At 40.4% G+C, this 24054-nt stretch overlaps 1 protein-coding gene across 1 annotated transcript in view; it reads right to left on the minus strand.

Annotated features, from left to right (window-relative positions):
* The window catches only part of casz1 (castor zinc finger 1), a 167647-nt gene that overhangs the window by 91754 nt on the left and 51839 nt on the right, over positions 1-24054 (minus strand). The window contains exon 4 of the mRNA XM_070967988.1: positions 1474-1521. The gene's annotated coding sequence lies outside the window, so the exon portion shown is untranslated. The remainder of the gene's footprint in view (positions 1-1473; positions 1522-24054) is intronic.

Consider the following 24054-nt stretch of genomic DNA (forward strand, 5'->3'; position numbering starts at 1 on the left):
ATGTTGTTATATGGTTAGAGATGGAGAAACCTAGGTTATTCTGTGTAGTCTTCACTACAGTTGACTCGTACTTAACTTCGCTTCATGGGACTTCCAAAGCAACCTGTTTTTGTGTTAGCATCAATCCATGCATCCTGCTGTGAAAAGAACTTTTGGGGTGCGGTGTGGGGGGGGGGGTGTTGCTGCACAGAATCGCATGTGCAGCTGCCGTTAGTTATTGTATCTGTGTGGAAATCTGTGGGTAGTGTCATCATCATGTTGCAGGGAGGGTACACTGGGCATGTATCAGGGGCTCTGATTGATGCAAGGAGTGTGTCCTCTCTCTGGTGTGTGAGTGACACCACCAGAAACAAAGGAGTGTGGTGTAGCCCTCTGCCTCAATTCACGGCCATGCCACCCCCCAGTGATAGTAAGGGTCTCTGGTTTGACATGAGACAGCCCACGGTGTCACTTCTGAATGTTTAGATCCCTCTTGACTAGGAGGCCAGGGGCAAGGGCTGTTGTATGCATCCTCATGACAGACTACCACATCAGCATTGTGCTCATACCAGCTAACATCATTAGCACAGAAGGTTTCATCTCAGGGAGAGAGAAAAAAAAGCAACCCAGTTTCTTCAAGTCACAAGTCATTAGTGTCCTCTCGAGAGTCAAATTGTACAGAGGCAGATTTTTTATCAGCAACAAAAGGTTTTATATTCTTGTTAATTTGGTGGATGTCATCCGTACTTAGATGTCTGTGTCTAATGTCTGTTACAGTAATAAATGCCATATAGTGGAAAAATTATATTATTCTGTCAAGATGACAATGTGGGATGTTGCTATAACAAGATCTAGACATAAAGCAGGCATAAAAGAATATCAAATTATAATTAACAGAACAGCGTAACAGATACAGATAACAGAATATGACATACATGCTGGTACATTTATGAGAAACTATGGTGCTAAAATACATTTATTTATTATTGCCAGTGAAAAGCTCATACGATTCCAAATTCTAGCACACCATTTGGGTTGTTCTGTATTTTAAGTACTCAGCTAAGTCACTGCTCAACAACTGTTGATGTCTGGAAACTAATAAAATGACATTTCATATATATAAAAGTTTTGAGTTGTTGCAGCCTGGCAGGGTTTCTAATACTGTACAAAGTGTTAGGGGTGCATTTTATACTGTATAGATCCCTCATAGAGAGAGAGAGAGAGAGAGAGAGAGAGAGAGAGAGAGAGAGAGAGAGAGAGAGAGAGCCCTCTTTGGAAAACAGATACATCAGTGTGCCTGTATAGTGTACGACATTGCTGTGAGTTAATCAGTTGGAAAATAAAACGGTGGGATTCTAATAAGTCATTTGTCAATTTTTACAACCCCCAGACACATTGATCCATGGGGATTAATGAAGATGCCTGATATTGTTGTAGATATGAACAGGGGAGATGGTGGGGACAGTAATCAGTCATGTTGGGGATTTGTCCTACCTCGTTTTCTCTTCCTGGGGAGTCACTCCATGCAGGGGCTCACTTCATCTGAGGAGGAGAGCAAAGGAGAAACATTAAAAACCAAGACACTTATTATTCCGATGTATATGAATGCACACTCGTGCTGTCGAGAAATCCTGCCATTTACCCAACTCATCTCACCTACACTGGCTGACATAATGTAACAAGCTTCCAGATGATCCAAAAGGAAAATGTGTGCTTTTGTTCACTCCTGTCCTTTTGATGAAACAGTATATAAGTGCATAGATATCCCGGCCTCATGTCAGGAAGCCTAAATCAGATTTAGGTGGAAGTAGGAACATCAAAAGGCACAAAACAACACATTTTCCCATGAAATCTCAGTGGAAAGAATTCCAAGACAAGGATGAAAATGTTTCTGAATTATGCTTAGATAAAGCACAGAACTGCAGGGCCAACATCAGGGCTGGTTCCTGACTCATACTGTGCTAGAATCATATACATGGTTAAAATATAAAGCTGATGATGACAACTATATGTCGTTCTTTTATATGCAGAAAAGCGCAGTGTCTTATATGACATCCATTAACCCAGACACAGAGTTACTGTACTTCAGGACAGAAACTGACTTTGGCAGAACCAGTTGAGTCACTCTTAAATCCTCTCAAAAGTTTCCTAACCTTGAGAGCCCGTGCATCCCCGAAAAAGTAATAATAATTCTAACCTGATCTTCCTACTTATTTTATATCTCCCCTCAGCAACCTAACTTCTTCTCGGCAACAGTGCAGTTATTAATTCATGAGGCACTAATTAGTTCTTTGTTTAATTTTGTGTTAAACAGACTGACCGGAATGATAACGACTCGCGCTGTAGCGCTTCGGTCCCATGCCACTCCTGTTTGCTACAACAAGGGAGCATCGTGCGACTAGCATGATGAACCCAATTCCCTTCTAAGTTGCACTTCATTAAGTCAAAATGTGACAAGGAGCTTAGAGGAAGAACTGGCAGATCTGATCATACATAACAATGCAGGCCCAGTAAGTTTGAGGGAGGTGGGGGGGGGGCTGGTGTGGGAGGTGGTGTGGGGGGTGGGGTGTAGTGGATTCCAGCATGCATGTTGATAATTTTCTATTTTTAACCCTTGGGGGCCGTCTTTCATTTTCCTTTAATTGTTTTTGTTCAGAGCTGCAGTGTCCTCTTTTTAAATTGCAGCTCCTATCAACTCCCCTGATCAACCCCCTGTGCAACATTGCAGGCAGACAAGTAAACAACAGGGTTGCCCTTTTCCATGATGTAGTGCAGATGCTCCAGTAAAACCAGTGACACTTTTATCACAGCGCACGCACACATATACGCACCTATTCAAAAGGAATAGTTGCATGACATGTCAGAGGTGTAGCAGTGGTGATCAAAATGAACTCGAAAATAATGTTTTTGGCCTCGCAAGTTGAAAAACCTGCTGAGTGAAAACAAAGGTAACTGCTAAAATGTTCTTAACGTAGGAATGCATTAAGGTGGTTCCCTGCGCCCATATTTTACATACCTTCTTCGCAATCTTTTTGTTCAGCATGTATCTGAAAAACATATTCCATGAGACTCTCAAAGATTCGAGAGCTGATGCCAAGTCTTCTGTGTGGAGGCTTATAATTAATTGTCCCCAAAAACTTCATTGCTGTCTGAGTAACCCCTCCCTTCCATACCCAGGTATGGCATGACAGCGTATACTTTCACTTGACACAATGCCTGAATCTGAAGAGAAGCCCTGCACACAGCAGGTAAAACCCTCAATAAACTACAATCATTGACTTTGTACATGTGGCAGATAGCACTTTGGTTTGCAAACTGGGGAATTTTTTTTCCACAGCAAATCATCAGCTGACAAGCTCCGCTAAGATGTTTAGCCTCTCCAAGTATCTTCCCACTGGCTGAGGATATGATAAAATCAAAAAGCAGACAAGTAATTACACTGTATAATAGGCAAGATTGGCATTTTCAAAATCATTTTCATGTGGATGGAAATGACATTGCATAGACTATTCTGTATTCACTGGTGCAGATAAATAAACAAGGCATGGAGAAGAGGGGGGGCATACAGAACGCACAGTACAATGGCAAGCAGGTCAGTAATTAGAAACTCTGTTTGCACAGTAATAATTTTAATATATTCATCAGGAAACAGAGCATGCCTAGCATGATAAAATCCCATCAAGGAACATATCCCGACTGCCTTAACCTTTTAAACAGGCTGCCAGCACATTGCTGAGAACCTGAAAGAACTAGATAAATAAATAAATGCATACATACACAGAAGTTATAATGACATGCAGCCACATCCATCCCTGTATTTTGAAATTTTGACATTACCAGCTGTCATTATAACATGACAGGGATATGCAACGCTTTTCTTATGCTTAAATTCTCAAATCAGTACCTGCAGCTACATGTGCTTCTGGAGCTTTTGACCTCTTATAAGTGTGAAGAGGGTTAAAGCCCTCCAACACTGAAACACGTTCGACTCTGATTGCGTGAGTGTAAAGAGCAACACATGTGTGTCACCTTGTTTGTTATTGAAGGTGGCAGTGATGATGCTATGGAAATTATTGCAAATTGCTTAAAGGACTCCTGACACGCAAAAACCTTGACCTCACCATGCCGTTTCCCAAAGACAGAAGAATGCGTAACTGTTAGAGGAATTCAAGGTGCAGCACAAACGTAATCACTATGAACAACATTTTCACAGAGGTGAAAATAGCTCAAAGCCATTCAGGTGTGAAATATATTGCATGCATGCATGCATGCATGTTTTAATGTAATAAACATGCAAACCAGGCCGGCATACAGTAAAGTTCTTTTACATTTAAAGTTAGTAAACAAGCTAAGCTGAGACATCACACCGTAGTGTCTCAATTATTACAAATTCAAATAACAGGAACACACAAACAGGCACTCAGCTGAACAGAACAGTTTAAAATAATAACCCTCTTTGCCGTAATGACTGCCAATCTATTGTCTAAGTTTCCTGGTTTCATTTCCCACACATAAACTCAGAAACTTACAAGTTTACGTGACCTCATTCTACATGAAACAACCTCTAATTACATGAAGTGGAAGCCGCAACAAGAATACACTTCTCACTGAATAGGTCTGTACTTTGAGTCTTCTAGTCTGTGTTTCGGTCTGACTTTCTGAACACACTGCAGAGTGAGAAACTTACCATTTACTCATGCATATTTGACAGCACCTAGTAGGCCCCTTTTTATGCTGTCACTTCTGGCTCCCATTCTTCCTTTCCCCTAGGAGAGGACAGAGCCGGGGGCTTGAGGGCAGCTACCTCCACAGTCCCGCTGTCCCCTCCTCGCCTAATTTTTGTTGTCCAGCCCTTTGAAACCTCAATCTCATGCAGAACCAAAGAATGGTGATCCATGTGCAACAAGTGCCAGTGCCATGGAAACCCCCGTTTTCCCCCCAAAATATTCCTTTTTATCCCTTTTGAAGACCTGTCACCGGGCAGAGCAGGCATCACACGACCCCAGGCCAAGCCATGACAAAGCCTATTTTCTGGCTGCTTCTTGATTGATTAAAAAAGACTTTTTAGTAAAACCATGTTAAAGGACACAAAAAGTGACACACAGAAGAAAAGGGCCCTCGGGGATGGCCCAATCAGACGGTTTCTGCGGCAATAACGCACAGAAAAAGAAACAATATCATAATCGCCACAAAGGAAGGATCAGGGCAAGCGTGAAACATGACAACAATGGTGATTACGATAATGACAGAAGACCATTTATGATTTAGAAAATACTGTAGGTCACATCAAACTACACATACTATAATTGTGTCCATTTACACAAAGTGTGTGATTTTCTGCAGTTTTCATATAAAGACATATCATCAATGTAAAACTTCGTCATCAGACAACAGGAAACTTCTCCAGTGTGTCTCTGGATATTTCAGAAATCATTAAATATTGCGTGAACTTAAATATACTTCTATTGTGATTAACGACACGCTGGTCAGCCGATTCGAGTGGCAGCACATTATCTCAGCATATTCACACTGTAGTGTACCTCCGGATTATTGCAAATGCTTTTTGCATTATGTTCCTGCCACACTTGAGAAATATTATACATGTAGCATTGTGGTTCATGTGTGATATGGGATCAATATTCTTTGCATCAGACATTTTACTCCTCCAGTTGACCTAAGTGACAGACCATTTAAAACAGAGAGAGACTGGCTCAGCTGCTCTGCACAGCAACAAAGGGAGACCACATTATTAATTTATCTCAAAAGCACAGGTCGATATGAGAGGCCTATTGCTTACATGTTTTCTTTCTGTTGGCATTTTTTGTGTCATATACAGTGGCTTAAATATCTTGTCTCTTCCTGTGATTTGATAGTTGAACTGTGGGTGTCAAACAGGATAAAAATTAAATTGTTCTGTTGTGTCAAAATTGTTGCTCTGTCGTGCAGTGTTTTATTGTAGTACAAAAACCAGATAGTTCCACCACCATTGAAGTGAGAAAGCTGCTCCTGTCTCTTTGTTTCTGCGTAGAGATGTGGAGGACATATTTACCAAGACGGCAGGGAGGGGTGGGGGGTGAAGAGAGGAGGAGAGGCATTAGAAGCGTCCACACATGAGCAATTAGTATTCCAGATCCTGATGGTTCTAAACACAAAAAGGCCTCACCAAATCCCCACGGCGGAGGTGTCAGACGGAAAATGACGAAAATCTGCTCCTTGACAGGGAGTCATTTATATTTTAGCTTCGTTCCATTATCTTAACGAATCCATCATCAGCCAATGCAATATTAACAGCAGAAAATCAACTCATTAGATCCAGGGGGATTTAATCAAGATTGCAATCATGTATGCGGTTCCTGGAGAGTTGGCTTCTTCTTTTTTTTTTTTCTTTTTGGTCCTTTCCACGTAATTGCCGCATCTCAGATCTTAATAAATTATTCTCGATCTGAGATTGATGCCTTTTTTTTCTTGCCTCTCACGCCATGCACTCACTGTCTCCAACTATAATATTTACCATAAACATTATTATGTCATGGGCACACAGTTTAAAATGGCCTTTAGCTAACTCGCAGAAGTAATTGGCTTCTCCATTTCTCTCTCGTTTCCTTGCTAATTGCCAAGTGATATTGCTAACACTTCCCTGAGAAAGAAAGAAAAGACCTCTTTTGCACAAGCTGGGATATGTTGCTAGGATTTTCCAACCTTTATAAGTGAATGTAGAAAGAATTTCCTGTGTTTGATACTGCTTAACAAGACAAGCAAGCAGATGAAAGAACATTCCACTTTTGATATGTAAAACTTCATGTGAAACCACAGCATCAGAGAGAAAATAGAAAGAGCTCAAATTTCAGGTTGGGATATTTTAGTCTTGTTTCTCAGAAAAACGCTTAGCAGAAAAGGAGCCCTACCAGATAGATAACTGCCAGCAATATACAGTTTTTCAAATCTGAGTCGAATCTGGATGTTTTATCAGACAAGAGAACAAAGGCTCTGCCCTATCCTGTAACTGTGTACGCTGCCTTGTGTCTGCATGACCACAGACACTGAACATTTATTATTAACACCTAATTTGCGGAACTAAATATAACAACAGTTGTATAAAAATAAGACTTTAGACATCATAATTCCTAACATGTTTCATTGAGTGTGCTTGAAGGTGACTTAATGTACCTCCACATGATAATCCTAGCAGTATATTTTTAGAATTACTGACATGGACAGCACACACAACGCTTGTAAACAACATAAACTCTCTTTAAATGCGAAGAAGGACACCAAAAGTGTAACAACTATATCATGCTCATACCTATCTGAATCACACATTTAGATTTAGGTAGAACCAAAGATTTCTGTTTGTTTTATATTGTCATAGTCTCTCTTTCATGATAATGGAGCCCCTCACGAGTGTTTCTCACATGAAATGTGAACATGGATAAGACCAGAAAACCAACACTCGCACCATCACCATACCATCTCAGCAAACAGCTCAGAGCTGCTTCATTATCAGTGAAAACAGACACTGCGCAAACTCATGCCAAGTGTCCTTAAATGATCAGTTTCATGTTTGATTTGGAGATTGTGCGTGGGAAAATGCATCCTAAACTGCAAGTCAGTGAGACTGTCTTCACATTACAGAGTGGTGTAATCATGTGTATCTGGCCGAGGGAGACAATAGTGGCTGTTTTTTAAATACAGGCCAGATATAGCAGAGGACAAACAATTAACATATTTCACAGCTGATTTTTTTTCAGCTGCGATGTCTGAAGCTCATCCACCCCCGTTAACACTCACTAGCACCCGTTGCATTTTGCGAGAAACTCTTAAAACAATGTGATGTGACATGTGCCGGTGCCTTCTTTCCCCTAATTTATCAGTGGAGCAAGGAAAACATGATGAAAGCGAAAAAACAGAGTCACCAACAAGTTTGGCTATAACACAAATAGAGGAAGAAAGAAAGAAATCGCTGTCAATTAGGTGAAATTTGTTGAGTTATTTTTGCCTGCAACTCTTTTTACTGAACTTTCTCTTTTTACATGCTCACCATTCTCTGCACCTATCTCTCATTTGTGTGGCAACAGCCTTCCTCCCCTCACAGACAGGATTAACTCCTACCATGTTCAACATGATCCAAAAGTGTAAAAACTGTCAAAGAGACCTTTAATCTGCCTATGGAACAAAGCCTTTTGTACAAGGACTAACCTGACCTTGTCACTGTGAGTTTAACTTGCTGTCTGTTAGGCGATATAAAGCCCTAGCCAGCCCTTCTCCTCCACTCCCTCCCTCTAAGTCGTCCTCACTCCCTCCCTCACCACCTCAGCCTCTATGCTCAGAACTGGGGGTGTGCGGCAACAGCGCCAAATGCTGTGTTAATCCCTGTTTCTCTGAGATGGCCAATAGAAAATCCGGGCCCTCTGTAAACCAATCTCAGAGTTTTTTATCTTGATTTATTAGATTACGAGTCCTGGGTCCCTGAGCCCATGCTACACATACTAATCCTAATCGGAATAGACAAGTATTAGCCCAGTTCAAGAGGAGCTAAACAGCAGCGGTGGCCAACTTTCAGTAAGAGGGAAACTACAAGCTTATAGGCTTGATGGGGCTTTTTATCCGTTTTCCTTTTTTTCTCCACTTACATTAGTAGAATGAGTGTGTAATTAAATACATAAATCCTGACACACAAACCCTCAAAAGGCCTAAAACCACTGAACCCCATCCAGTTTGGCTTTCTTTTCCCCGCACAATGAAGTTACTGAGCCAAGCCCAATCATTTGTATTTTTCTCAGATTTTAACAGTGAGCAAGGCAAACATGAAAGTCCCATTGAAAACAACTGCAAGAATTAATTTTACATCTCAGTGAATTCAAGGCAGTGTTGTCAAATTATAAGCAACAGGGCCATGTAACTAATTTCCCTTGGTCCAAGGAGTGTTAAAAAAAAAAAACGCGATAAATCACTTTTTATCTGTGATAATAAATCACATATAATTAGAAAGGTGTCTCTACTCTGTTTGCCTTCTGTGGGCAAACACAGGCCACTAAAATGTCAGAACTGGTCACATTATTGTTACTAACCTTAAACCAAAATGAAAGAACCGTCTCCGTCATACTGTAAATTGCTGGTCTCACACTGCTTTCAACCAATCCAGCCAATGCGGATGGCAAGTGGGTTAGGCTGGATGGAGTCCATGTGACACATGAGGCCAGGGCTGGGGAACATTAAGAAGTGTCTGCTCGTACACTAATGCTGGTGGCAGCTGTTAGTCTGCCAAAAACTGCAGCAGCAGCAGCAAGGATATCCTGAAATACTATTGAAAACCGCTAAACCTCCTCCTCGCTGATGTAAAGCTATACAGCTGCTCGGCGCCAGCACAATCACTGATCAATCTGGGAAAGTTAAAGACGGAGCCGGGTTTGTGCACTAAATATGCTGCTTTTCAGCTTGGAAGGTCAAATCTCGATCTCAGGAGGGATGTTAAGGTTTAACAACACAGTCTTTTTGCTGTATTTGATGAAGTTTGCGCAGCAGCCACGACAGAGGCAGCATATGCTTCTGCTTTTGTGTCTGTGTACTGTAAATGTGTGTGTCTGGTCTTGTAGTTCTGTCCCTGCATGAGCACATGTAGATTTCCGTGGCATGACCACACCGCAGAGGTTGCCCCTTTCCACTGCCCTCAGGGGTGACAGGGGAGCTAAGGGAGATGTGACAGCCATGTCTGCTCCCTGTATGTGTTTGTTTGCCCCTGAAAATGAGACACTGGTTTCACTCCAGCCCCCTGGGCATGTTTAGCTCAGCCTCCACCGCATCGCCTTCATCTGATACAAAGTGGAAGTCCACCAGATGATAATACGCATGTCCGCTGGTGAGGTGAAAGTGGATACAGGCACACTTCAGAGCACAAAAAAAGTTCATTGATTATTAACTTTTCCGTTTCAAACCTACACTGAAGATTAGATGATTTTTCTACATTCGTTATTTGGTAATACAAATGTTCATACAAGAAATTGTGTGAGAACACCAAAGCACATTTTGTAGTAACGTCACCATAAAAAGCCTTATACAGTTGGGTATTATGTGATGTTAAAAAAAAACAACTAGGATCCAGTGACTTTTGTATGGCAAATAAAAGTGAGCAATGGATTTCCTGTGCTCTTGTGTTTTGTCCTTAGACCTAAGTGTCACCAAGTGTACTTTGCAAGGAATATTCATTTCCTTAGGAAGGCCTCGTCAGCCTTGTGACCCAATCCATATCCATTCTGTCCTGTCTGCCCTCCCTAGTCCCTGCCTCTTTTCTGTAAGTGGCAGATATTTCACCTGCCTATCAGTTTCCCTTTAAACGTGCTGGTATATGCAGGAAAGGCGCCCATATAGGGTCACTGACTGTCCTCTACGAGGTCCTCTCTGAAGCTACTATCTTGCTGGCTACCTCCCCCTGCTTTCTTCTATCACTCAAATTACAGTGTGTAGAGGTCGCTGGTAGAAATGGGTTCAACAGGGCTGATTAATTCTGATCGAGTTTTACATGTTATTGGGATGGAAAATGCACAAGTCTTGGGTGGCTCATGACTTAAAAAAATAATAAATTTAGGCCTCCCTAATTTATATTTACAACTGGGAAAAAGGAGCCTTCTTTAATTTTTCTTCAGTGCCTGGAACAGAGCCTGGAAGACGTTTGTCAACGTAGTGTGTGCTCCACTATAAAGCAAACTGTATCTGCAAGAGTATGTTTGTGTATTCAGCCCACAGCAAAATCCAGTTTACTACCAAATAATGGGAATCAGATCATTTCCATGCAGAAATGTGCAGCGGGAAGGAAAAGCAGCTGCTTCAATGTGAGGAAGGTAGGAGGAGGTTAAAAGGAGTCAATGGAGGCTAAAGAGACAGCAGGTCTACCGATGACAGAAAGAGTGGCCAGGGACTGCAGTTCAGGACTTCTGGAAACCACATCAAACAGACCATGGAGCGCTGCCAAGACGAACACACACCAACTGTTGCAAAGAAAGGAAGGGGGAGAGGAAGAGAGGAGCGGAGGAGGGCAAATGGCAAAAAGGAAGGTTCAGAAACAAAACAGAAATGTTGCAGGATCGAAAGAGTACAAGGATAGAAATTCATGCATTTTGGCTTTCTGATAGAAAATGAGAGAAAAGACAAGAAAAATGGGGAAACTTGCGTTGTTGTGTGCTTAGAGGAAAAACCCATTTATCACTGATATTATTAGATAGAGTACATCAACTAAAACTGTAACCAAGTTTCATGATGAATGTACTTTCTCTCAGTTTTCCTCACCCACTTCATTTTCCACTGTTTCACAGAGTACTTTTTAACAGGCCTCTAAGAACAGGTGTGAACTTGCTGCTTTATGTCAAAAACAGGGTATGAGCATATAAACGCAGGCAGCTCATGGACGTAATTAAAGTTTATAATGCAAAGCTCCACGAGAAAAGACAATGTGTGTTTCTTTCGCAGGGTTAAAAAATGTCCAGGATTTCACCTGCTTCCCCATATATATATATATATATATATATATATATATATATATATATATATATATATATATATATATATATATATATATATATATATATATATATATATATACATATATTTAGCATTATATTAGTGTGCTTTAGCCTGAATCACACCCTGGTTGAGATGTCCAACACACTACTGCACTATGTCAAACCTATTCCACAAAGGGCCAAGTGGCTGAAGGTGATCTCAGTCTTGGATGGCACGGTGTTGCAGCAGGTAGTGCGCATGCCTCACAGCAAGAAGGTCACTGGTTCGATCCCCAGGTGGGACCTTTCTGTGTGAAGTTTGCATGTTCTTCCCGTGCATGTGTGGGTTCTCTCCGGGTACTCAGGCTTCCTCCCACAGACCAAAAACATGCTCATTAGGTTAATTGGTGACTCTAAAAAAAATTGCCCCTAGGTGTGAGTTTGAGTGTAAATGGTTATTTGTCTTGTGTGTTGCCCTGCGATCAACTGGCGACTGGTCCAGGGTGTACCCCGCCTCTCGCCAGTTGACAGCTGGGATAGGCTCCAGCCCCCCTGCAACCCAGAAAGGGACAGGCGGTATAGAAAATGGATGGATGGATGGATGGATGGATCTCAGTCTTCAGACAGCTGATTGGTCAGACTGCGTTTTCTTGATTGGTTGGAGGAAAAACCTGTAGCCACACGGCCTTTTGTAGAATAGGTTTGACACGCCTGCACTACTGTTTAGGTGTTGGAGACAAGATGGACAGAAGTAGGCCCCAAGCAGCACAGAATTATAGAAGCACCTCTTCACAAATGCAGAAACCCAGACACAACAGGCTGTGTTTTTGAGTGGGAGGCCTGCTGGGGATCAAGTCCTTGTCACTGACCGGGCGACCCCTGCTGGTTGGTTGGCCTGCACAGATGAGGACATCTAGTCTAATTCTAGTCTCTCATTTGGTCTGTTCGTAGATTGTGGTGGCTTATTAATATGTTCGAGTGTGTTAGTTAGCCCTTCGCTGAGCTAGCCTAGCAGTTGTCTTGCAGTAAAAATGTGAAATTTATTAAGTCTGGGCAATATAGAAACTGAAAAGCCAGTTGTCTCACATGTTTCTGACAATGCATCTTACAGCTGAAAAAAAAAATGTTTATTTATGTTATGTTGTACTACACATTCACTGGTTACAGATTCTCAAAAGTTCAGAATTTGAAGCTTTTGCCATATGTGACAATAAACTGAATGTGTTAAGCCTTTGCACTGAGGGTCAGTTAAAACAAGCAATTTGCAAACATATTGGCCAATGAGAAATTATAACTGGTAAATCTCATAATTTTCTGAAAAGCAGTTGTTTTTATTAGTTGTAGCCCAGAGTAATTTACTAAGTAATGTGATTATCCTGGTTTTTCCATGACCGCGGTAATGTCAGCCACAGCATTTGTGTTGTCTGTATGCTTGTTTATGTACAAACAATAAAGCAATTCAGTGTGAGTCCCCTTTCTGTTTTGGCCGGGGCTCCGACACACTGCTGCCAGCTCGTACCCAGGAACAAATAGAATAATGACACAGAAAGCAAAACAAAGAATTAACAAATTTACAATGCAGTAACCTAATTTTTTTGACACAATGCTATCAAAGCTAATTTGAGATTGACTTTGTGATACCAAAGTATTCAAAATGTTCTACATGAAGGAGCTTTAAGGGGTTTCTTTAAAAAGAGATAAACCCTCTCTTACTACTACTGTCAGCCTTTCGCTGAGTGTCCAGAAACCCGGCCCCACAGCCTGCAGTCTGGCCCCATTCTCAAGCCTATCAGGAACCAGCCACTTGCTCAGAGGAGCACCTGACCCACTATAATGTCACTTCTATATTTGTATCCTGCTAATCTGCTCTCAGGCTCCAATCTTTTCCACTTTCTTGCAAATTTATCACTAGACTGAAAGACTGGTGCCAGATCCTAAGTGCCTCACCCTTTTAAATTAAATAGTGGCATTTGTGATAAAGCCACTAAATTCCTTATCTAACTGGCCCGGAGAGTCTTTCAAGGCAAAGTGTCACTTTTCCTAAACTGGAGCACTTGTGACGCCATACACCCCACCCTATCCTATCCGAATGCCACACACACACACACGCACCCACCCACAGTCTGTCAGTTTTCTTGTCCTTTTCAAGGACATAATCAGGTCAAAAATAGAACAAAACACTAGTGAGGCATGTTGTGGAACAGACAGCCAGAGGTGGATCTATAAATAGACAGTTTGTGTGGTTTTCATTTACAATTTAAACATAGGTAACTTGCTGAACTAATTTGCTTTGTTTTCAACAAAAACTTTTCCGTAATAACAGTTCTGCAGCTATCTATCATATGGATAGAGAGCAATTTCAAACCATAATATCCTCATATAAGAGACTTATGGAGGAAAAACCTTAATACTGTGCTTCACTACCAATTACGTGGGAAGTTATTCAATTACTCAGACAGGTGATGTGCTTCAATAAGCCTGAGGCAATGACATAAGATGTCTGTGATGATGCGATGTGTGTGCCAAGTACATTATAAGTCACACATAATTTTACCTAAACTAATACAACTAAATCCAGCCTGAAGTGCGTAAAACTTTTTTTTAATTGCTCTCAAAACAAAGCCCACAGTCAGCATCTCTATCTTAGGTTACGCTGTCCTGTGCCTGGACTCAAAGGAACACTGTCCTGTCAATAAATTTTTTGTTCACTTCCTTCCCATTGTGAATTCATGACCTAATAAGGTACTGTCTGAATTCTGGGGTTATTTTGAGTTTGTGTGATAATGCTCACTCCAACTTTGTCCCTCTTCAGAGATTCTAACAGGAGGAAAGCCAGGAACTTTCAGAGAAGGCAATTTGATCTGATAAAAGGCAGAGCCTAAGGACTGTGAAATACTACCACTATTACTAATGCGACCAACAATATAACTACTACCACTACAACCACTACTGCTACTACTATGACTACTACTACTAATAACGTGACTGTATGAGGTGTAGTACATATCATAATGCACACTGTGCAAGACATATTTAATAAAAATTCAAAAATGTTCCAACCTTTATTAGCACACATGTATAAGAACATTAGCACAAGAAGCAGAACCAGGACTTAAGCCACTTCTGTCAAACACACACTGGGAAAAAATCTTGGCTGTTTTGATGTTTTCATTGCCACTGCTTTTGTTTTCATGCATTCATGTGTTTTGGCCTTTTCTTCAGTTTCTAATCTGTTTTTGATATGGTGAGATGTGACTTCCTACTCCAGCGTGTTCCATTGTTTTCCTGCATTTTTAGAGGAATGAGGTTAAAACAAACTGTTCCTATGTAGAAGGTCAAACAACATTGTTATGAAACTAAGAAAATGAGACTAAAGGTGACAGCGTGAGACCAACAGGGTATTCCTGTTCCTGAGCAAGGCCCCGTAAACACCACTCTGTTGATATATAATTAAGAAGAAAAATCTTCACTTTGGCTCTGTGGGCTCCTTGCAGTGATACCTCTCTTCATCTCAGTCTCCTGTGTTTATTTATCAGTTTTCACATTTGTACGCTTAAGGACTCCTTCATTATTTAGACAAGACACAGGAGTATTTCCCGGGCCAACAGTGTGAAATCTCTGATGCAGGGATCCAAGCAGGCAGTTTGCTTAATGCTTGACCCCTGACCTCTCCTGGGTAATAATGCCTTCATATCTACCCTCACACACGTAGTGGCACAGAACAATCACATATTCAGATGCCTTGACAGGTTTCACAAAACCGCGAGAAACACTGTTGAATAACCAAGGAGTGTTAGAAAAAGTTGCTACATGTGTGGCTCTAATGCCATTAACTCTGAAAAGTGATCGACGTCCAATTTATTAAAATATTTCACTTTTAAAATGTGTTGAATTGAACCTGCAAGAAGTTAGAAAACATTTCTACATTTCCCACGTGCCAGTCTCTGACCTTTACAAAATGTTTTGCTCTCCTTGCTTTCTCTTCTAACAGAGCCAAAGGAAATCAGCATTTAGCACTTTCGCAGCACTACCAGAGATCCAGATTGCCCTCTGGTTAACATCTCCGGCAAGTTTCATATCTTCACTTTTTTTTTCACCCTCTCAGCTGTTCTCCTTCCTTTAGTCATACCCATTTCACACAATTCATAAAATCTGCCACAAAGTCATGAAAGCAGCAACTGCAAGCTGAGAACTGCTTGCAAAAATAAAGGGCTCTCAGAATAGATAAATAAAATCTCTGTTATCCAGCTGCCCTCCCTAAATCACTCCCAACCCCTTCAACAAGTGGTCACAAGCCGGGGCAAAGCAGACTCTTTCAATAGCACATGACAACCACAAAAGAGGATTCTTTTAGATTCCAAAACTGATTGCTCAAGTTTTACAAGTAAAAACTGGGCTGAATCTGTATCTTTGAACATAATTACAGTATGTCCTTGTATCATCCTTCCTGTTGGTGAAGCAACCGCTTACTGCCCTGCATACATTCCTGGGAATTAAAAAAAAAAGGCATTTTCAAAGAGGGGAAGTGGGAAGTTTTGTCAAGCCTATTTTCAGTCAATATTTCAGGACTTGAGCTTTTCTGAGAGAGGAAATGGACTGAGCGGACACATAAGAACCAAGTCAGACATTCCCCATGTTTCACATATTCATCACAGTATGGGGGTTCACATGTGGAAGGACGTTTCAATAAACCAAGAGGTTAAGCACTGTAAAAATCTGCTTGTTTTCTTTTCATGTTTTGTTGAGTGAGACTGAATCCCACAACTGCACGGCCTGCCAAAGTGATTAAGTTTTTACTGTGTTGGCACCACTGCCTCAGTTTCTGCAGAGCAGTCCCAAACACTTCATCTCCGAAGGCCCGAACATACAATTGCAGCCACAATGCACGAGCGAGCATAAGTTGCCAGAGTTACTTAACATGTGTTGCTATGAGCCTACCAGATTTGCAACCAGCTGCTAATATTACAGCATTTTAGCTTTTTTGGAGATTGATCAAATAAGCTCGGAACACCCCCAACACAGTGTAATGGAGTTACTGTTCGTGGAACTTAAACCTTTCAAGTAAGATATGAATTATGTTACAACTGAGGTGATAACATTGTTACGCTGCATCGGTCTTTCAACAAAACAAATAAGGATAACATGTTCTGGAGGAAGGCTTGTCAAATGCTACTTATATGGTTTAAAACGAGAAAAAGAAACCTTTCTCTTCCATTTAAAACAGCTTGCCTCAACATAACAACTGCAGTCCACATAATGATAAAATATCAACTAGTTCACTTAGTTAAAGTGTTTGTGACCCGGCACACAGTATACACAGAAGCCACTCCACAAGCAGTGGTCCCTCTGCTTTGGTACAGCTAAGAGCGCAGTGGTCAGACTCACCGAGACAATAAATCCACAGCCAGCCCAGGGATGGTGTCTGAAATCCCTACAATCAGGCTGCAGATAAATGGTATTTTGTGCTGACTGCATTGTCTCCTGCCTCTATTCTGGTAATCTAATGTGTGCAACATGCTCTTGGTCACCTTGACTTTGGTTGCCATAGTGCTCAACACAAACATATCCCCACCCAGAAATACACCAAATAAGGCTTGGGGGAAAAATCTCATAATCAGACAGCACAGAGGGAGAGGCAGATATAACCTTAAATATACTGTAAACAGGTCAAAGCTATTCCAGTGTGTACATACACAGTGCTTGCAAGAGGTTACTGGTGACACACACGCACAGTCTGGCTAATTAGTATACAACAATAATTGTCCTAAGCTCAGCTATTGTTGACTCAAAGAAAATGATAATTGCATGGGCATCAACAAAAAATAAATTGAAGTTCTTTAGAATAGAGAGGTCTTTCAGGACAAGTCTGTTTGTACTGGAAATGACCTTTAAACACCTTCCTCCAACACAGAGGAATCAGGCTACAAGAAGGCAGCCGTCCTGTCTAGCTGTCGACCCCGGCAGATGTGAGTTCTGAAGAGTTCAAAAGAATTCTGCATGGGGGCACCGCCATTTACATAATCCTCCAGATATATTCCCCTGCAACCTAATCAAATTATTCACAAGTCTAGCCCCTAACTATGTAGACCCCGCGATACACAGCCTTTCCATTAACCAGCCTGTGAGCCTTAATCGTATCGAACCAACCAATGTCACTTCTCCCTTTAGAATGGCCAACAGACGCAGCAAACAAAGAATGGTTGTGTCTGACACACAAAGATTTCAGACAAACAACATCTTTCCCCCCCTTGTCCACTATGTTTGGCATTTCTTATTGTCCTGGGATTTTATTTACTTTTGAAGAACAGAGCGCACTAAGAGAAAAAGAATTTTATCACTGGAAGTACACAATCTTAAGACAATAGGACATTATGTTCAAATGACGCTTTCAAGGGAAGTTGGTTGTTGCAGTAATTAGCAGAGCAGAGTTTGAGCTATTGAGAATAACTTTGAAAGACAACTGCAGATGACACAAGGGATTTCGGTAATCAGGGGTTGGGTTCCCTCAGGGCCTAATCCGAAAAGAAGATAAACAAAACTGCTGATTCAAATACAAGTATAATTTATGCAATAACAGAATTTCCAAGCTTGAAATGGGGCATTTTGTTTTTACTTTGTGAAACAGCTGATGAGTGATATATACAACGTGTGGAACATTCACACAATTTCCAGGTTTCTGCATGCACATGCTGTCTATTCTACTGCTTTCCACAAATAAAGCTTGATACGGTTAGATAATGCCAGACAGCAACACTGCAATCTACTGTTTTTACATATCTCAAGGAAATTTCAATTTCACTGACTTTGAAAGTGTCACAGTGTCACAAACACCGCGCATAAAAAACAAATAATAACCTTATAATAAGCATTTGATCTCACTGCTGCTTTATTTTCTGCATCTGACTGAGCATTGTCTGTGTCTGACAAACATCATCTCATTGTTAATCAGCCTGTTGTTGCTTTGTGTTCAATCTGCTGCCAGGGGGTAAAGGGTTAATGGATCAGCCAAAGTTTACATCCCATACGCGGTCAATTTTCAATGACTTCTTTTCCCACATTGAAATAAACTATTTTATGTCTCCAAATATGCAGATCATTTTGCTTAATGAAAGATGCTTGACGTCTCAGATCCAATTAATATGCAAATGAAAGTGAGGATTTATTTGTGACATTCTGTATGGGTGAGAGAAAACAAAAAGGCTTCTTAACAGTAACACTAATTGCTGTGACTGATTGTCACATATCATCATTCACTCTGAATCTTCTAAATACCAAAATTCAGATAAAAAATCTCACCCGCACATATATTTATTTTTTTTGTTTACAGTGCATCATGTCTTGTTTTGGCACAACAACGTCAGTACTACTACAGTTTGTCTAAAAAGGTGGATAAATGCATTCCACATTGATAACATATTAAAATGTGTTAAGACTCCCGTTACATATAGGTCCTCCTTCTGATTATCCATTACCACCCTTTAAAACAATACTGTTGAAAAGGCTCTACTGGCACAGTTGTAATGCCCACATTAAGTGTCACATACAGATTTTATGGCTTTCATGCTTCTCATCTCTGTTTCAACTCATCGAGACTAATGCAATTCATCTTTGACGTGAAAAACCTTCAATCGGTGATGTATTTATCACAGTAAAATAAAATCAATAATGTAACTCTACTATTAAAATCCTTTAATGGATGAAGCAATATACTTAGCTGTTTGCATCATCCTCAAGCTTTAATGCCCAAGACACTATACAGAATAGGGCTTACATTTCCAGTGCCGTAAAGTTTGACTGACACCTATTGTGACATACTGCTTCAACACACTACACAACACATTAAACTGACTTCTTCGTCTTGGGCAGGATTTAAAAAGAGTGATCGCTGATCCAGAACCTCATAATGTAAAGGACCAGAAAATATGGTCCTCAAAATAGACTGAATTCAGGGCTATACTTCTATATCTAAGGCAGGTTTGTATTTAACCTTCCACAAACAGAGTAGTCAGCAGTACAATGTCAGATGTGAGTAGCTTCTTTTGTCTGCGCAGGAAAAGCATAGTGTATGTACTCCATGTTCCCCACTGGACAACCTTTAACCGTTTTATATAGCATTGAGTGGAGCGATGATTTAGTGCACCCCAATCGAGAAACACTTCCGGAGCTGTAAAAACAACAATCAGCCTCTTTGGATTAAAAGGCCATATGTCCTTTAACAACAACCAAAACAAAAGATGCTGACTAGCAGTAGAGTGGGCAAAATAAAATGATCCACTGACATCGTCTCTAATGCTTTTAATCTTCTTGTGATATCTTTATAGCTTTTAACCTTGCTTTGTAAGGCAGACAAATCTCCCTGTTTGGCTCCATGTTAGTTCAAAGAACAGCATTTGGATCTGGATTTGGAAGTATCTGAGATGTTGTTTCAGCATGGATGTGAATGTGTCATGGTTCTGATACTATAAAGTGTAACTGTAAAACTGTTACATGATATATTATCAATGCCAGTTTTAGGAAGCAAATGCAAAAGCAAATTTAGTTTTTCTGTGAATTGACTGAAGTTCTTTAGAAAAACTCTGGCTCGGTGGAAAGGCATGCTTAAGTCTCCCTTCTTGCTCAAAATCATAAAACAAGCAGCCGGGTTGGTAATTGGTGTTTTTGCTGCGACGGCTCACAATAGTAATTTAAACAACGTCTTGAGAACATTTGCAGAGTATTCACGTTGTCATCTGTGATGTTTGATGTATCTCGAGCTCCAGGGGAAATTCTGAAGCAAAATTCAATTCAAAAGTTTTGTTTTAGTACACAGATCAGATCAGTTTCAATAAGAATGTAATAAAATGCTGTTAAACACATCGGACAAAACTAATAAAGAGCTATCTCACTTTTTTAGTGAGCGTATCATTACAAGTGCCCTGTAGAAGACATATTTTGCTTTCACTTTGAAAACCAGCTATAGTTTGAAAAGGATCCTATTCATCCACAAAGAAAATGAATGTAAGGTCAGTACGTGATCATTTTAAAGATGCAATTTTGTGTATTTTTGGGATTTACAATATTGACAACTAGTGCAATTAGCTCAATCAGGTTGACCACCTTTTCCTGATCCTGAGCAGGTTTTGGTACGATACAGCATTCAAAGTCTGACTCACATCCGGTCAAGTTGCAGTGTTTAAGTATCACATCACAAAGCTCATTTTATGGAGTCTGCTTTTCAATCAAAATGCTTTTTGTTTTATAATCCACAATGATCCAAAACATCTAAGCATGTGTGTCTCAGTCGGGGTTCGGGTTTCTTAGCCTGCTTCTGAATCAGGGGAAGTAAAATTAGATACTAAGATCTACATGTCACCAAAATGACTACTGCACGGGATATGTGCAACACTAGACAGGCCAAAATATTCATAACCAAAGCTTAACAAGACTCCGCAAAGTCTTGAGCAAACGTATTGCTTGTGTCTGAATCTGTCAGTGTTTGTGTGTGTACTTGATGTCTGTTTGCATGCCGACCTAGCTTCAGATTGCTGTTTGAGGATGTAATTGCTCTGCTCCTCTCCTCCTCGGAGTGGCCCAGGATGGATCTGCGCGGGCTGTTTAGCAGTCAATGGCCGGTGCAGATTGTAAACAGATCTCCCATGAATTGCGGGTTTAGCGGTTTTGTGAGTCTCCAAACAAGGTTCTACCGATAACGCCATTCTCTCCCTGACAAAATCAGCCACTTTGCTGCAAGGGTGTGATTTGAGAGGTGCCAGTCAACATGATTGACAGCATTAATCCCCCACAGGAGCAAATAGGAGGAGAAAACAAACCATGCCCTTATAGAAAACATGTCCCTGTTTAAATCCTACTTTGGGTAAATATTTCACCCATCAAACTGCACAGCCAAGAAGAGTGGAGGTTATTAAGAACAAAGGCTGCATAATTGACCAAATTAATGTTTAAAGAAACACACACATTCGCAGTCTTGGCATAAATGACAACCCAATCTAGGACACCATGCTCTACGAGAACAAGATGACTTCTTTTACATTATATACATGCAATCCAATGCGGAGCTGTCACAGACAAACTGTAAACAACTGATAATGAGAAGGATATCTATGCATACATGTAGATTTTACCTCATATAAAGATAAAGACTGGCACGGTAATTGCCAGTGATGCCATTACTTTCCATTTGCTTTCTAAATTCATCCTTGATTTGTGTGCTGCCATCCTGATTAAGACCTGAGACAGTTGCACAGCTCTGACATACAAAGCACACTGTGACTTTTAAATTAAACATTAAGCTTTTCTGGCCAGTAGGAAAGCAAGTCATCAAGAATTAAGCACACATATTAATTTTCCAAGAACTGGCGGTTATGGGAACGTCTTGCAGACAGTGACACTAATTTACCTGAAACTGACAGGACATCCATATTTAATACAACACAACTGCGGTCAGCCAAAAATCCTGCTTTCTAGAAAAACTTCAAACACGCACACATCCTCAATACAAAATGTCCAGTATTGCTGAATGAAAACACTCAACATGACGTCACGCACCAGTCCATGTCTAAAGACAAAACCACTGACAGAGTACTTCAATTTCATGGGGAACAGTGTGGCAGCTGTGATAAGGCTGATGACACAACCAAGACAAACGCTACAGATTTGTGGAAACTCTACGGTGCGCTTCACAAAGCTTCCAGTTTACACAGTCAGTTTGACAAGAGAAAAGTACAAAAAGAAAATTTCAACTCAGAAAATCAGAATTACACACCAAAAATTTGCCCTTTTGATACTAAACTATTTGATGCTATTTGGATTGTTTCCAGTTTCATAATTGCATTTCAGCAATTAAAAAGAGTATCTTTAGGAAAGCCAAAGTGCATTTTATCATAATCACACTTACCTTAACAAACAACAGAGTTCTGTCAGAGGACCTGAGAGCCAGAATACATAAATGAGGGTTATAATGCTTAAACTAAGCTATGAGTGCCAATTATAAAACAAAATCTATTAATTTCTGTAAATAATTCAATTAAGCCAATGATTTACTCAATGCAAATAATAAACCCTGACAAACACCCATGACAAAGCCCATCTTGAAAGTGTTTGCATAGTCTGACCAACAGCTAACATCCTCAACAGCTTACATGCAACAGCCAACAACGCCGAAAATAAAATACATGTTAACATTTATGGTGATATGAAACAGAGAAAATGAAGCACATCTTGTTGCTTCTACTACGATGATGATGTGTGACTAAGAATAATCAATCGTTAAAACTGGTATATTTTCTGTCCATCAACTAATCGATTATTCAACCACATCTTCCACAGATATTGAAAATTCTAGCACTAACTTATTTATAACAACAACCTAGTTTATACTGTACTTCTTTCTTCAGATCACTTTGCGCTACCAAAGATCAAACTGACAATAAAGCTGAAATGATACTTTTTCCATCTACAAAGAAGTCAGAGGTCGCATGACGTATATTTTATCATCTGCACGTGTACACAAAGGTCAACACAGACTATCCGCATCCAGCCCAAAATTTATGGCTGCACAGAGTATAAGCAGCGACTGCACGCATCGTCTGAACATGTCCACGTCTGCAGACACCCAATGCAGTACAAAAAGAACTGCATGCATGTCTGCCATCTCTTCCATAAGTAAGTGATCCACGTCACTGTGAATACACACTTTTATCAAAGCAAAAGGCTGCCCGCAATGGATCTGCACACATCAAAAACAGCGTGTTTTGCTTAAAGATGTGCTTAAGATGAGATCCTGCTCATGCCGATCATGATCAACTGACTTTAAAGACGGCTACCTAATGACAGAGGTATTCTATGTTAAACACATACAGTAGTAGCAGAATTCCAGTAATCAGTGGGAACGCAGCTGCTACAGAAGCACATGCTCAATCATTTTTTCCGTACAAATGATGTGAAAATGGCCCATTATGGCAAGGAACAAAGAGGATAGGCCCCATGTTAGAGCCAACCCCTCATTGATGCCCTGGTGACTCGGCCAGCCACTCTCCCAAGGCCTATTCCTTGATTAAATGCATAATCCACTACTCCCCATCCCCAATGATTTAGTGTGCCTTTAAATCAGCTTGCGCACACATAAAAACCTCAAATAAAAATCACCAAGAAAAACCATTGCACTCTAACTGTTCTATTAAAATGATACCCAGCCCAGCCTTTCTTCTCTGCAATACCGTTTATTCCACATGAATGCATATCTTCATTTTTTTCATAGGTATGCATATAAAATATTTAAAGTTTAAAATGTCACCGTTGAAACATCAAATGCTGGAGTCTCTCATTAATCAGCAAGGATGGAGGTTCTCTTTTAAGGTTATAACCCTTTGAAAGAGCAAAAATTACATTTTTGACCTTGAAGATGAGACAAACTCATAAACGTAAAATAATTTGCAGTTTAAAGGGGGAAGAGATATCAGTTACCTCAGCCAGCAGTGCTCTGGGTTGTCAGGGGGAGACCAAACAAGTCTCATTTTCATATTTACATCCAAGCTGTTGAGATTAATTTGAAATCACATCAAGAAAAAAAGAAACAAAACTCAGA

This window comes from Chaetodon trifascialis, chromosome 8 (assembly GCF_039877785.1).
Source record: "Chaetodon trifascialis isolate fChaTrf1 chromosome 8, fChaTrf1.hap1, whole genome shotgun sequence".
In the NCBI taxonomy this organism is placed as follows: domain Eukaryota; kingdom Metazoa; phylum Chordata; class Actinopteri; order Chaetodontiformes; family Chaetodontidae; genus Chaetodon; species Chaetodon trifascialis.